Source organism: Magnolia sinica, chromosome 8, assembly GCF_029962835.1.
Source record: "Magnolia sinica isolate HGM2019 chromosome 8, MsV1, whole genome shotgun sequence".
In the NCBI taxonomy this organism is placed as follows: domain Eukaryota; kingdom Viridiplantae; phylum Streptophyta; class Magnoliopsida; order Magnoliales; family Magnoliaceae; genus Magnolia; species Magnolia sinica.
Window position 1 is genome coordinate 48481396 of NC_080580.1, and position 13689 is coordinate 48495084.

A 13689-nucleotide genomic window follows, 5' to 3' on the forward strand; every position below is an offset into this window, starting at 1 on the left:
CTTAAGTTTCAATACATTTTCTAAAGATATTCATGTTTATTACACACTTCACTCAAGGCTCAAGTTGTGCGTTTCTGAATACTATCTGATCTCGACTCCTGCGATGGTTGTCAAGCCCAGTAGGACGGACATAGCCCTATAGTTTCGCGGTCATCGGATTCTCAACGTGCGGTCCAGGTCCGATACAGGGTTTCAATGTACTCCCGAGAGCGACAAGCTCTTGGAATTTTTCCTAGGTGTTTATGTAGTGTTGAGTCAGTGGCATTAATAGTTTTAGGTCTTCTCATTTGTGGAAATGGTGACCCAAGCTAAATCCACCGATTATTTAGTTTAACACTTAACCAAATTTCACCTAAATTACGATAGGATACGGTCCTTAGGCATTTCTGCCTGAGGTGATACTCGGGTCTTTGTACGAATTTTTCCAAGACGTTACAATCTACCCCCCTTAAAGAAAAATTTCATCCCCATAATTAGTACCTTTTCGTACTCCTCGAGGATGTGAGGGTAGTTCTTATGGACTTCGGCTTCTATTTCCCAAGTAGCCTCTTCCTCAGTGTGGTGTGTCCACAATACTTTCACGAGTGAGATAACTTTGCTGTGTAGCACTTGTTCCTTCCTATATAGAACTCGCGTTGGTCGCAATACATAGGTAGCATCTTCACTTAGCTGTACTTGCTCCCATTTGATAACATGGGTAAAGTCAGGAACATATTTCTTCAGTATTGATATGTGAAACACGTTGTGCATGCCTGCGAGTGGTGTGGGCAAGGTGAGATGGCATGCCACCACACCCACTCGGTCTAGGATTTGGAATGATCCAATGAATCTCTGCGTAAGTTTCCCCTTCTTGCCAAAATGAAGGACTCCCTTCATTGGGGAAACCTTAAGGAATACATGGACCCTAACATCAAATTTCAGCTGTCACCGTCTTGTATCGGCGTAACTCTTCTGTCTACTCTGGGTGCAAGAAGCTGATGCCTAATAATATCAATCTTCTCTGAGGTCACCTGTACCAAATCTGGGCCAACCAAACTCTTCTTGCCAACTTCTGACCAACAATGTGGAGCTCGACATGGGCGTCCATAAAGGGCTTCATAAGGAGCCATGCCAATGCTTGCTTGAAAGCTGTTGTTATAAGCAAACTCGGCATAGGGGAGACAGTTATCCCAACTGTCCTTGAAATCAAGTACGTATGCTCGCAACATGTCTTCAAGTATCCGATTTACCCGTTCTGTCTGCCCATCAGTCTGTGGGTGGAACGCGATACTGAACTTCAGTTTCACTCCCATTGCTTCTTAGATTCGAGTCTAGAAAATAGATGTGAATCGTGTGTCTCAGTCCGACATAATCTCTATAGGAACCCCATTCAATCGTACTATCTCCTTGATGTACAGCTTGGCTAGATCATCTGCCAAGTTAGAAATCCTAATCGGGAAGAAATGAGCTGATTTTGTCAATCGATCCACAATCACCCAAATGGAGTCATGCACTTCCTCATCTTTGGTAACCCGAAAATGAAATCCATAGATATGAAATCCCACTTCCACTCGGTTATGGGCATGGGCTGAACTAAACCAGGGGGTCGGTGATGCTCGGCCTTGACTTACTAGCACATGAGACATCGTGACACAAAATCTGCTATTTGGGCTTTCATGTTGTCTCACTAGTACGAACGCTTCATGTCTTGATACATCTTCGTAGTGCCCGAATGCATCACCATCTTTGAATTGTGTGTAGCTTCTAAAACTTCTCTCCTCAAGTCGTGACGGTTTGGGATGCATAGGCGGCCACAATATCACAAACCTCCATCCAAGCCAACCCTCCATTCAGATTCTTCGCTGTGACTTGCACGTTTTCTCATCTTTACCAACAGTTCATCTTCTTCCTGAGCCATAATGATTCGGTCATCAATAAGTGGTTGTACGTGGATGTGTGCGACGCTCTCGAATGGCTCCTCCACTGACAGCTTCTGTTCAAAATCTCACACAAACTCTACCATATTCCACTCTTCTATCATCAGTGGGACTACAAATTCTATTGTTTTCTTATGGCTCAATGCATCGACCACAAGGTTGGCCTTGCCAGGATAGTAAGAGACTTCAAACTTGAAGTCTTTCAAAGTCTCCATCCAATAACATTGCCTTATATTCAGGTCTCTCTGCGTAAAGATATACTTGAGGCTCTTATGGTCACAAAAGTGCTCAAACTCCTCTCCGTAGAGGTAATGTCTCTAGAGCTTTAATGCGAAGATGACTGCCGCCAATTCCAGGTTGTGAGTGGGGTAGCTTTCTTTGTGTTTCCTTAACTGTCGCGAGGCATAGGCGATCACCCTATCTTTCTACATAAGTACACAACCCAAACTGACTCGAGATGCATTGGTGTATATAGTGTATTTGACCCCTTGCTCTGGCAGTACAAGCACGGGTGTGGACATTAGCTTGTCCTTCAATTCTTAAAAGGCTGTTTCTGCTTTCTCGTTCCAAACAAACTTAAGATCTTTCTGAGTGAGTTGCGACAATGGTCGAGCTATCTTGGATAAATCTTTAATGAATTGGCGGTAATATCCGACAAGTCCAAGGAAACTCCTCACTTCTGTAACTGAGCCAGGCTGCTCCCAGTCCTGTACCGTGGTCACCTTGGCAAGGTCCATGACGATTCCTTCCTTGAAAACTACGTGTCCCAGGAACTTGACTTCTTCCTTCCAGAAGTCGCTTTTCCGGTACTGTGCAAATAACTGATTCTTCCTGAGAGTATCAAAGACTGATCACAGGTGCTCTTCATGATCTTTCCGACTCTTTGAGTATATCAAAATGTCATTTATAAACATGATGATGAATCAGTACAGATATGACCGAAATACCCAGTTCATGAGATCCATTAATATGGCCGGTGCATTTGTAAGTCTAAACGAAATCACGAGGAACTCGTAGTGCCCGAAGCTAGTTCTGAAAGTTATTTTCTACACATCTTCATTCCTAACGCGCAACTAATGATACCCGGACTATAATTATATTTTAAAAAAATATTATGCCCCCTTCAACTGGTCAAACAAGTCATCTATCCTAGGCAGGGGATACTTGTTCTTTACTGTGACATGATTTAGCCTGCGATAATCTATACACAACCGCAGCGATCCATCCTTCTTTTTCACAAACAATACAGGTGCTCCCTAAAGAGATATGCTCGGCCGTATAAAATTCGAATCTAACAAATCATCAATCTACTTCCTCAGTTCCTCCATTTCATACGAAGGCATGTGGTACATCGGTAAAGAGATAGGCGTCGCACTTGGCATAAGGTCGATGGTAAAATCGATCTTGCGCTGAGGAGGTAGTCCAAGGATCATTCTGAACACATCCGTCAAATCTTGGACTGCTGGCATGTCCCTAAGTGACGGACCATCAACATTTTTCAATAAGGAAGCATAACAACGAATACGGTAAGGACAACTGACCTGAATTGGGAAAGTAAAGGTCGTGTTTGCGGGTCCATGGGTCGTCACCAATTTGGTTTCACAGTCAATCTCTGCCTTCATTTCGGTGAGCTAATCCATGCCGAGGATGACATTGTAATGAAATATCGTGGTGACAATCAGGTCAATGCACACCACTCTGCTTCCTAAGTCTATCGGACAATTCTTACAAAGCTTAGTGGTGTTTGTAAAAGTTCCTGCTGCTGCGATGACTCTCACCCCAACCATAGGGGTAGTGTTTAACCCTAATCGCTTGATTATAAAGTATGCTATCATGAAAATAGTGGACCCGATGTCCACCAACAGAAATACAAGTGTACCTTGGATGTGGGCAGTGACTTCAAAAACTAGCGGTATTGCAACCGCAGATTCAGACGCTTCAGCGGCGAGCGCATGTACTCGAGCTTGTTGTGGACTATTGGGTTGCGCTGCCATAGGTCGTTGAGGTGGTCTATTTTGAGGTGTGGGAGGTTAGTTGAATGGCTGTGCTGGTGGCATAGATCGCAGGGGTGGAGCTGAAATAACATGTGGTGGCTGGCGGTTGACCTTCTGAGGCGGCATAAAGCTGGTGTCCTTCATCTTGGTAAAACAAAAGGGTTTTGTATGGCCTGTCTTATTATAGTAGATACACCAAAGATCAAATTGCCTTTGTTGAGCCGGTGGAGTAATTGGTCTGGGAGGCTAATTCATACGTGGCCTCTTGCCGTGAAGCGACCGGTTCTCTAATTCAGGCCGAGGCCTCGGGCCCATTGGCATACATGTCCAAGACACTCTTTCACCATCCTGGTCTGCTCGTAGGGACATGTTCACTAGCTCAACATATTTGGGAATGCTAGCGCAACACATCTTGGTGTGGATATCAGCCCGCAGCCCATCTGAAAATTACCGCATTCTCGTTGGCTCATTTACTTGGATCAATGGAGCATATCTGGCAAGCTCTGTGAAACGGTTCTTGTATTCTGCCACGGTCATTCCTCCTTATCAGAGGCAGAGAAATTCACCCTTCTTTTCATTACGGCAAGTGAGGGGGAAGTACTTTCCATGAAAATGGGTTTCGAACTCGTCCCAAGTCCAAGCAAATCCTGAGGGAACAGTTTGTAGGATGTAATCCCACCAAAGACTAGCCTCATTTTCAAACATATAAGTAACAAGCTCAACTTGCTCTGCTTCAATACAATGCAACGACTTTAACATCTTGGATATGCGATCCAACCAGTACTTAGCCTCCTCGGGTTTATGAGTACCCGCAAAAGTGGGAGGATGGAGGCACTGAAAGCACTCGAATAGGCCACTTGTGGGCATAACCCAGTAGGTTGTATAGGTGGCATCGACGGGGCCACATTCATGTTCTGCACGATGGCCCCCGCTATAGTGGCCAGAACTTGTTGTTGTTGTTGCATTATGAGCATCATTTGTTCCAACTTATTAGGGGGAGAGGCCGCATGAGGCATGTGTGGCGTCAACGTGGATGCACGGTTTTGACCCAGAACTGGTAGTGCACTCGGTGTTGGCTCGTTTGTGGGGCCAGTGGCCATTTGTGAATCCGGTATTGTCTCAATACTGAGGCCCAAACTAAGGTTCGTGTGGCTATCACTCGGGGGAGGGGCCCTGTCAATCGATTTTCCAAGTGGGGGATGTGCCATATTTCGAGTGGTCTTAGGAGGCATTGAAATAGGACAAAGTCAAATTTAAACAATAACAGTGAAATATAAATGAATAAAAGATAACACTATTAATAAATCACTATATTAGAATATAAAGCAACCTCAAAAAGAGAGATTAATATCAATGTTGTTCCAAGGACAACCTTACACTGTAAAAACCAAAGGTTTATGGAAAGACAACCTTATTTCTAGAACAAATTAAATATCAAAAACTCAAACAGAAAGGAAATAAATGAAATAACAAGAAATAAATTCTAAACTATTACAACATTCCCCACAATGCTTGAAATGTAAATATTACAGCATTCACATTCACATATACATCCCACAAATTTGAATGATCAAAGATAGAAAATTAAATCACACATCCACAAAACACAAAGAGTTATAGTGGTTTACTTGTGTGTACACCAATTGTTAAAAAATAGCCGCACAGATTGCTACTCCACTCCTAATATCCTCACACCGGGGATATTAGCGTTCACTATCAAAATAAGTTTTCACAGGTTCACCCAAAACCTTTACAATTGTGTCTTTTTAGAAAAGGGCTTACACAATTCAAAAACCCTCACTTCTGAGTTTTCTGGCTCTCCTCAGATAACCAACACAATGAGATTTTTCTAGCTTAATCTCAAATAAAACCAAAATGGAAATTTACATAAATGTAAAATACCTGAATTTCCCCTTTTGTTGCAGCCCGAAAGAACCAATTGGAGTAGAAGATCGAATGTAAAAGTTCAAAGTCCAATACTCACTTTAAAATGGTTCTAGGTTCTAATTGATTTTAAATTAAACCAGTTGGGCTAGCTATATTTGATTTTGATTCCAAGAAGAAGGAATATCACAATTCCTCTTTTCAATTAAGATTAGAATATAGAAACAAAATCAAATTAATAAAGCTAACAAAAGAGAATATAAATTATGCACAAAGGAGCTTAAAATGAACACAAACTTATCTCAGAGTGATCTCTTGATTTTACTTGAATTGAGTTATGAAACTCTGAAATTCGTGCTCTATTTATAGTTGCAGAAACTCGGCTATGACTGGTCTTGAGGACACTACGACTGGTCGTATGAGAAACGGATTTTTAAATTTTTGAGCGCGATCGGATAAAACCGTTTTACAACTGGTCGTAGGGTGTCTACGACTGGTCGTAGCATACCCATGATTGGTCATAGGACTCAAAGATTGGTTATTGTAGTTTGAGTCGTAGAACCAGGACTGGTCGTAGGACGATTCGACACTGTTCACATGACCGGTCGAACAGAGTCTAGGACTAGTCATGGACGAACAGAAAATTTTGAAAAATTGCAACCAACTTAGGACTGGTCTTGAAATTTCTTGGACTGGTCGAGGTAGTGCTAGGACTAGTCGAACAAGGTTCCAGACTAGTCTTAGAATAGTCCAATTCCATGTAAAATGATTCAATTGAATTATGTATTCAAAATGACCTACCTTAAGGACAATCTAAGGTCAATCATACCCTAAAAGAGAGGTATGAACATCGAGACTTCATATCTTCAGATGATAGATGACCTTTGAAGATTGTGAAGCTTAAGATCTTTGAACTTGATGTAGCACTGAACATGAGATCTTCTATAGCTTGAATAACAATTTATCTTGTGTTATACACTGACTTGAGTCTTGAACAAGATCACTTCTACTGTTGTAGCTTGTACTTGCATTTCTTGAAGTAGTTTGAAGTAGTTCTTCGTTCTTGACTTGAAGTAAAGTGCTTAGAGCAGTGATGCAATGGCTTGAACATTTATAACAATGAACTACACAAGACATAGATTGAAGTTTTGACACCACAAAATTTGACAACCAAAGGAGCATAAAACCATAGCACTTACAGGCATTCCCCATATATAACATAGAGTGTAACGTTTATAGGATTAGGATAACATCAACCACCTTTTCCAAACATTCTACACATTTCTGAACAAAAGAAACTTCATGCATTTCATTTAACCAAAATTTGTCACAATACACATGATGTAGCATTACATGAATTAGGACAGAGAATGCATGTGAGCTAATTTAACAAAAAGGCTTTAACACTTACTAACCTAACATCCAAACTAAGCCTACACAAGGCTATTACAAAAGGAGCAAGGAAACAACTACAAACATATAACTAGTCCTCCGATTCTGGCAAAGGCGGAGGCGCTCCCTTATCCCGCATACAACACAGGAGAGCCTTTAGGGTTCGAGACATCTTCTTAAACTTTTATTTCTGGTAGGCCTAGTTCTCCTCGAACTCCTACTTCAAGTAGGCCTGGTTTTCTTCAATCTTGGCCATGCGGGCTTCTAGGGCAGCCCGATCATGGCGGTCCTCACGAGTAGTAGGAGGTCCCCCATATGAGTCCTAGGCCTCCTCTTCTTCTTCCGGCTCCACTTCCTCACTGCCTTCCTCTTCTCCATTACCTTCCTCTTCTTCAGTGCCTTCTTCTTCTTCAGTCTCTTCCTCTATGTCATCCCCGTACTCATCGATTCTGGCTTGGCGTTGCCTAGGGCCTATTCCCATGTTGTTGAGTGTAGTCTCATTGATGAAGGGGGATTGGGGTGAGATTATCCATATGGAGTCTGAATCCAAAGTTACGGACGATCTTGCAAATAAGTCGGCCGAAAGGGAGTGAGGCGTCTCCCCGAGCAGATCGTGCAGTATTGATTATCTAAGTCAAGTCGAGAGTAGGCAAGCACACTTTTTCTCCCTGTGCAACCCTGTACAGGAAGTCCACCATGAACCTAGTACATTCTGTGTGGTTGCTTGATCTAGGATACACATTATATGTGCATATATGATGGAGCAGGAGGAAATCCACGATCATACTAGTTGATGCGAGGCTATTCCTTCGCCTCCACTCCACAAGTTGGCCGTAAAGGAAATGTGTGCGGTAATTTCTCTCCCCCTCACTAGCAAGATTTGTCTCACTGGCATCTACAACTCCACGTTCTATTCCCATGATACGTGCCATGACATCCACATCGACCATGGTGTGAGTTCTTCCCAACGGTATGATAAACTGGAGAGGCTCAAGAGTTGGGCGCCGTATGTGAGCATAGAAGGCTTGTATGGTGCCTTCACTTGCATGAGTTTTCCCTTTGAATATGGGACCCCACCCAGTTTCCATAAGGATGTTCATCACTGGATATAATATAAATAATTTCTCGTTAACATGAGCTTCAAACATAACCTTGCGATCACGGAACTTACCGAGTTCAGCGCTTGCCGGTAGAGACCTTTCTAACAAGATTCGAGGGTCGAGGTCCAGTTTCGACCTTCGCTTGGCGCTTGCACTAGTCTCGACGCTTGCCTTCTTCTTAGAACGGCTTGGATGGCTAGGCCCGACTTCATCCGAGGCCGTTCTCTTCTTTCCCATAAGGGAAAGGAGTGTTGAGAGGGAGAAAATAGTGGTGACAAGCTCAAAGAGAGCCATAGAGGTGGAAAGGCTTTGGGAATGAAGTGGGTTTGAAGATATGGAAGTTATGAGACACAAAAAGAGGGCCTTTGTGCCCAAATAGGTGAGAATAAGAGAAATGAGAGGATGAAATGGGTTGTTTTAGAAGAATAGTGGGGAGGGGTGTAGGATGTAAAAGAAATGAGAGATTTGATTGTATGGAGAAGGAGATTTGAGAGGGAAAGAGAGTTTTGGAGGGTTTGGGGGTGTTGGTGAGGTAGGAATAGGGAAAAATGGGGTGAAAATGGGCAATGGGGGTTAAGTGGGAGGCCCCACACATGGGAGAGTTCCCACATGGGTCGGCTGGCGGTGGTGCTGTCGCGCCCATCTGTGGAGGCTGGTGGCGCGCCACCATCCGGGCAGTGCCGCCGTGCCCCTCTGGGGTGTCCAGCGGTGGCGCCACCCTGGGGCAGTGGCCACCCCCTCCAGGGGTGCCAGTTTGATGCGTGGGACCCCCTGGGCCCTACCAGATTTTGTGCTTTGGGGTTTTTATCCCGCACGGTCCAATTTTGTAATTCGATGCCTATGTACCCTTTAATGGAGAGATCGCTCTAGCTTCTACAGGAGATAGCAAATCTAAAATTTTAAAGACCACTCTTGAACTCTTCAGTGCACTGGCCAACCTACCTTAACCTGACCACATTACTTCCCTCGAATGGATAACTTTCTTTTCTAAAAAATTGCAGTACACTTTCTCCTTTCTACTTTCTTCCTTCACAACTTCAATCTTGTACAGTCTAATTTTAATGATTATTTCTTCACCCTGACAGCTTTGTAGGCCATAATCACTAAGAACTTAAGACCATTCACTAAAATACTAAGAGCACTGTTGAATACAATTCCTCCTGCGAACTGGCTGCCTTCTTAGCCTATTGGCTAAGTGTAGTGATATTCCCGAATTCGGAGCAGACAGACATTATCAGACTGTTGAGGGTCAAATATTGCATATCAGACCCTATTATTACCTGGGTTTTCAATATAATACTGTTTAATGGCCTGATTTAAATCGTGTTTGTGTTGCAGGGCGTGTTTACGAGCCTGGACTGGGAAAATGTACTAAAAGCATGGATTTAGCAGTCTGAAATCACCAAGGTAAGCGATGGACCCCAGGAGACCAAGATCGACGGATGTGCATGCCAGGGATTCAAGAAAATCGAGAAACTAAAGCTTAAGTGGCCCGAAAGACATCCAGAATGCAAGATCACAGGGTTTCCACCATCCGTTCAGCTCGAAAATTCATACATCGCCTGAGGGCCATAAATTAACCGTACACATAAAATTTCATCCATTGGATCGCTGTGAAAATGGCCCAACGGACAGATCAGCCCACAATTTACTGATCTGGGGCCCACCTGATCGCTGGATACACCTCATCTTCGGTCTTAACGTCTTAAATAAAAAGAGGAAGAAGATGGTTGGAGAAGATTTGATATATACATCATCGTGGACCCCACCTGAGTTAGGTGTGCACTATGTGCATATGCACTAGGCATGCACGGAAACTCCAGGACAGTCAAACCGTCCTGGACTCGAACTCCTTCAAAAAAATAGCCACAACCGTCCCCTCTGCTACGCAGACGAGCCGTTTGCTTAAGTTGGTGGGCCACCACCGTGATGCAATGGATTGATCCGGACCGTCCATCAAAAGCCCTTGCCCCCTTTCGTCCTCGCCTAGATGGCGGAATTTCAAGAAACATTAGAGGCCAGTTGTTGATCGTAAAAACTGAAGGCAGACGGTGGAGAGATGTGATTTGATGGACCGTACTAAACCCAAGTAAAAGCAACCCTTCCTGACTGAAATTCTGAGAAGAATTCAATGGACGGCTTGGATTGATCATTTGAAGCCTGTTGTGGACCCCACCATCGGACAGCGTACGTGCATAAGTCCGGATTTCGCGGCGGGTTGTACGCTCTTGGGGGCGGTTGGACGGCTGATCTGAGCCGTTCATCATGTAGGTCTGTCAAGAAACTCCCAGAGGACGCTGTCCTTTTGGAAAGAAAGCAAAGAAGAAGAAGAATGGAGACGCGGAATTCCTGACTACGTGAGGTATCTCGCAGCAGAGGGCGTGCATGGAGTCTCCAGCTTCCACAGCCTAATTCCTTTAGGACTCCACAGCAGTTCCGGGAGGAGCATAAAAGGAGGCCGTGGCTGGAAAGGAGGGAGTTTTTGGGGGTTGGGACGGAAGAAAGGAAGAAAAAGCTGGAACGTGAGAGAGAGAGTGAGGCAGCGTGGAAAGGAGGACGTGAAGCTGGTTTTTTTCCTTTCCCTCTTGTTCTTTTCTTTCTCTTTTTTCTATTATCACTTGCTTTGTTTAGCCCAGTCATGCGTGGCTAAACCTCTTAGCTAGGGCTAAGAGGTGAAGCTTGTATTGAGATGGGAGACTTTATTTAATTATTTAATTGTGAATTAAACTTGATTGTGGTTTAATTATTAAAGGAATATTTTTCTTAGTCTTTAATGGTTTGTTGTGACTGAATTACAATAGATCTATGATGGCTTCGAGTATTTCTTTCCCCTTTTTGATGTTATGACGTCAGGAAGCCCTGTTGTTCACCATCGTCTCCTGGGCATGGTAGGATGATGGTACTCTTCCTGACATTCATACATCACTCAGATTGGTTGTGAATTGGTTTGATTTAGTTGTTTGCTTTGTCTCATGGGCATGGTTTTGTGATGAAATCCACTCTAATTTACACCCGTCTGATCTCATGAAAACGAGATCAAAGTAAGTTCAGTTTAATTTTCATAATTCTTGATACAGGCATAAGATCTCCCTGATCCCTACAAGTGGATCCTCTGAATCCCTAGTTTCCTTCCTCTGAATTACTTAAGTTTTAGATAATTATTCCACAATTATTCCCTAAATTTTATTTGGTTTAGGTCACATCTTAGTTTAGTTCTAGTTCTACTTGGTTTTAGATAACGTACAAGTATCAGTCCCTTGGGATTCGACCTTGATCTTACTGAGTTTATTACTACATCACAACCCTGCACTTGGGGAGTGAACAAGTTTTTGGCGCCATTGCCGGGGATTGACGGCTACGTTTTTCTGAAATTAATTAGGTTTAGAATTAATTTAAGATTAGAATTTGACTAACCTTAGTTGTAGACTTTAATTTGATTTCTATAACTAACTTGTTTTCCTGTTTTATAGGATCCTGACATAAGTTTCTAAATTGGTAATTCCTTCCTAATCTCTCTACTTTTTCTACTTTTTAGAATTAGGGTTTAAATTTTGAAAATTTTTAATTCTAGTATTTTTTCTATTTTTAAGAAGTAGTTTATTTTTAGAAACTTTCCTTTTTTGTTACTTTCTAATTTTAACTCTTTTAGAATCTAATTTTGTTTCCTAATTTATTTTTAGAATTTTTGTTTAGAAACTAACCTTCCTATTTTGTAGGCCTTTAAGATAGAAATTTCTAATTCGGTAAGCTCTTTCTCTACTTTCTATTCTTCAGTTTTCTTTTAGTAATTTACCTTCTAGTTTAGAACCTTCCTAATTTATTTTAGAAAATTCCACTTTCTTTTAGGAATTCCTTCTTTTAGAAATCGGTTTACTGCTATTTTTCTTTTAAAGGATTGTTCTTCTCTTTTTTAGAATCTAACTTATTTTTATTTTATTTTGCTGGTTTTTAACTTAGGACTCCAATTTGGTAATTTCTTTCCAACTCTCTCTTCCTAGATTTTCTTTTCCCTTCTTAGGATTAGGCTTTGGATTTATTTGAGGGCTGTGAGTGTTTCATGCCCAAGTGGGCCCGTGACAACACTCGACGTCTCTTGACTGAAGGAGGATTGGTTGAGGGGTTGACTATCCATCGCAGGACTAGACACTGCTCGAAATCCCCTGAGTTAACTGAAGTTATGGCTGAAGACCAACCTCCTCTACTTCCACCCAGGGTGGAGGATACCCAAGATGAGAATGAGGTGCAACAGGCACCCCCGCCTCATACTTTACGAGATTATCTATAACCGGCGGGAGTGAGTACGCCCTCATGCATGATTTTCCCTGAAAACACAGGACAAATGGACATCAAGCCAGGAGTCATCCAACTCCTTCCCAAATTCCATGGACTTGAATCAGAAAGTCCATACTTACATTTGAAAGACTTCGATGAGATTATAGCTACATTATGTTTTCCTAATGTATCTGAGGATACAATTAGGCTGAAACTCTTTCCTTTTTCCTTAAAAAAGAAAGCTAAGACGTGGTTACATTCACCACGTCCTAGATCCATTGGCACATGGAACGACATGCAGAGGGAATTCATAAAAAAATTCTTCCCACATCATAAAACGATTACCCTCAGAAAAGCAATCATGAACTTTGCCCAAAAGGAAGATGAAACATTCTTCCAATGTTGGGAAAGGTTCAAAGATTTGGTCAGTTCATGCCCACAACACGGATTTGAAACGTGGCGCATTACAAATTTTTTCTATGAGGGATTGACGTCTTCCATGTGCCAAATGGTCAAGACAATGTGTAATGGAGAGTTCATTAATAAAGATGTTGACGAGGTATGGGATTACCTCGATAGTCTTGCTGAAAAAACACAATCATGGGACTACTAACCAAAGTCGAATACCACGTCCAGGCCAACTCAATTAAAGGAGAAAGGTAGATTATATCTCTTGAAAGAAGAGGATGATCTCAAGTGTAAAGTGACTACGCTCATAAGGAAAGTTGAGGCCATGGAAGGAAAGAAGGATAAGGTTAATGAAATTGTTTGCGGCATCTGTGATTACAACATTCATACAACTGAAAATTGTCCTACAATACCTGCCTTTCGAGGAGTGTTGAAGAACAAGCTAATGCCGTAAACAACTATCAAAGACCTTTTACTGGACCTAACTCCAATACATACAATCCTGGTTGGAAAAATCATCCAAACTTTAGTTAGAGGAATGGACAAATGGCTACTCCTCCAGGTTTCTTCAATCAAAATCCAAATCAAGTGAAACCTCAAGAGAAACCGGTTCAAAATTCCATACAAGAGCTGGCTCAGGCTATGCTGGGAATTACAGATTTTATGCAAAAGATAGATTCTCGTATGACGGTTATAGAAAAGGGGATGCTTCCTGCACAACCT

General features: G+C 42.4%; 1 non-coding gene across 1 annotated transcript; it reads right to left on the reverse strand.

The window, feature by feature from the left end:
• Nucleotides 1-12901: 12901 nt before the first annotated feature.
• On the reverse strand, nucleotides 12902-13008 carry LOC131254399 (small nucleolar RNA R71). Its single transcript, XR_009175515.1, has one exon. It is a non-coding gene; the product is annotated as a small nucleolar RNA R71 (small nucleolar RNA).
• Nucleotides 13009-13689: the final 681 nt, after the last annotated feature.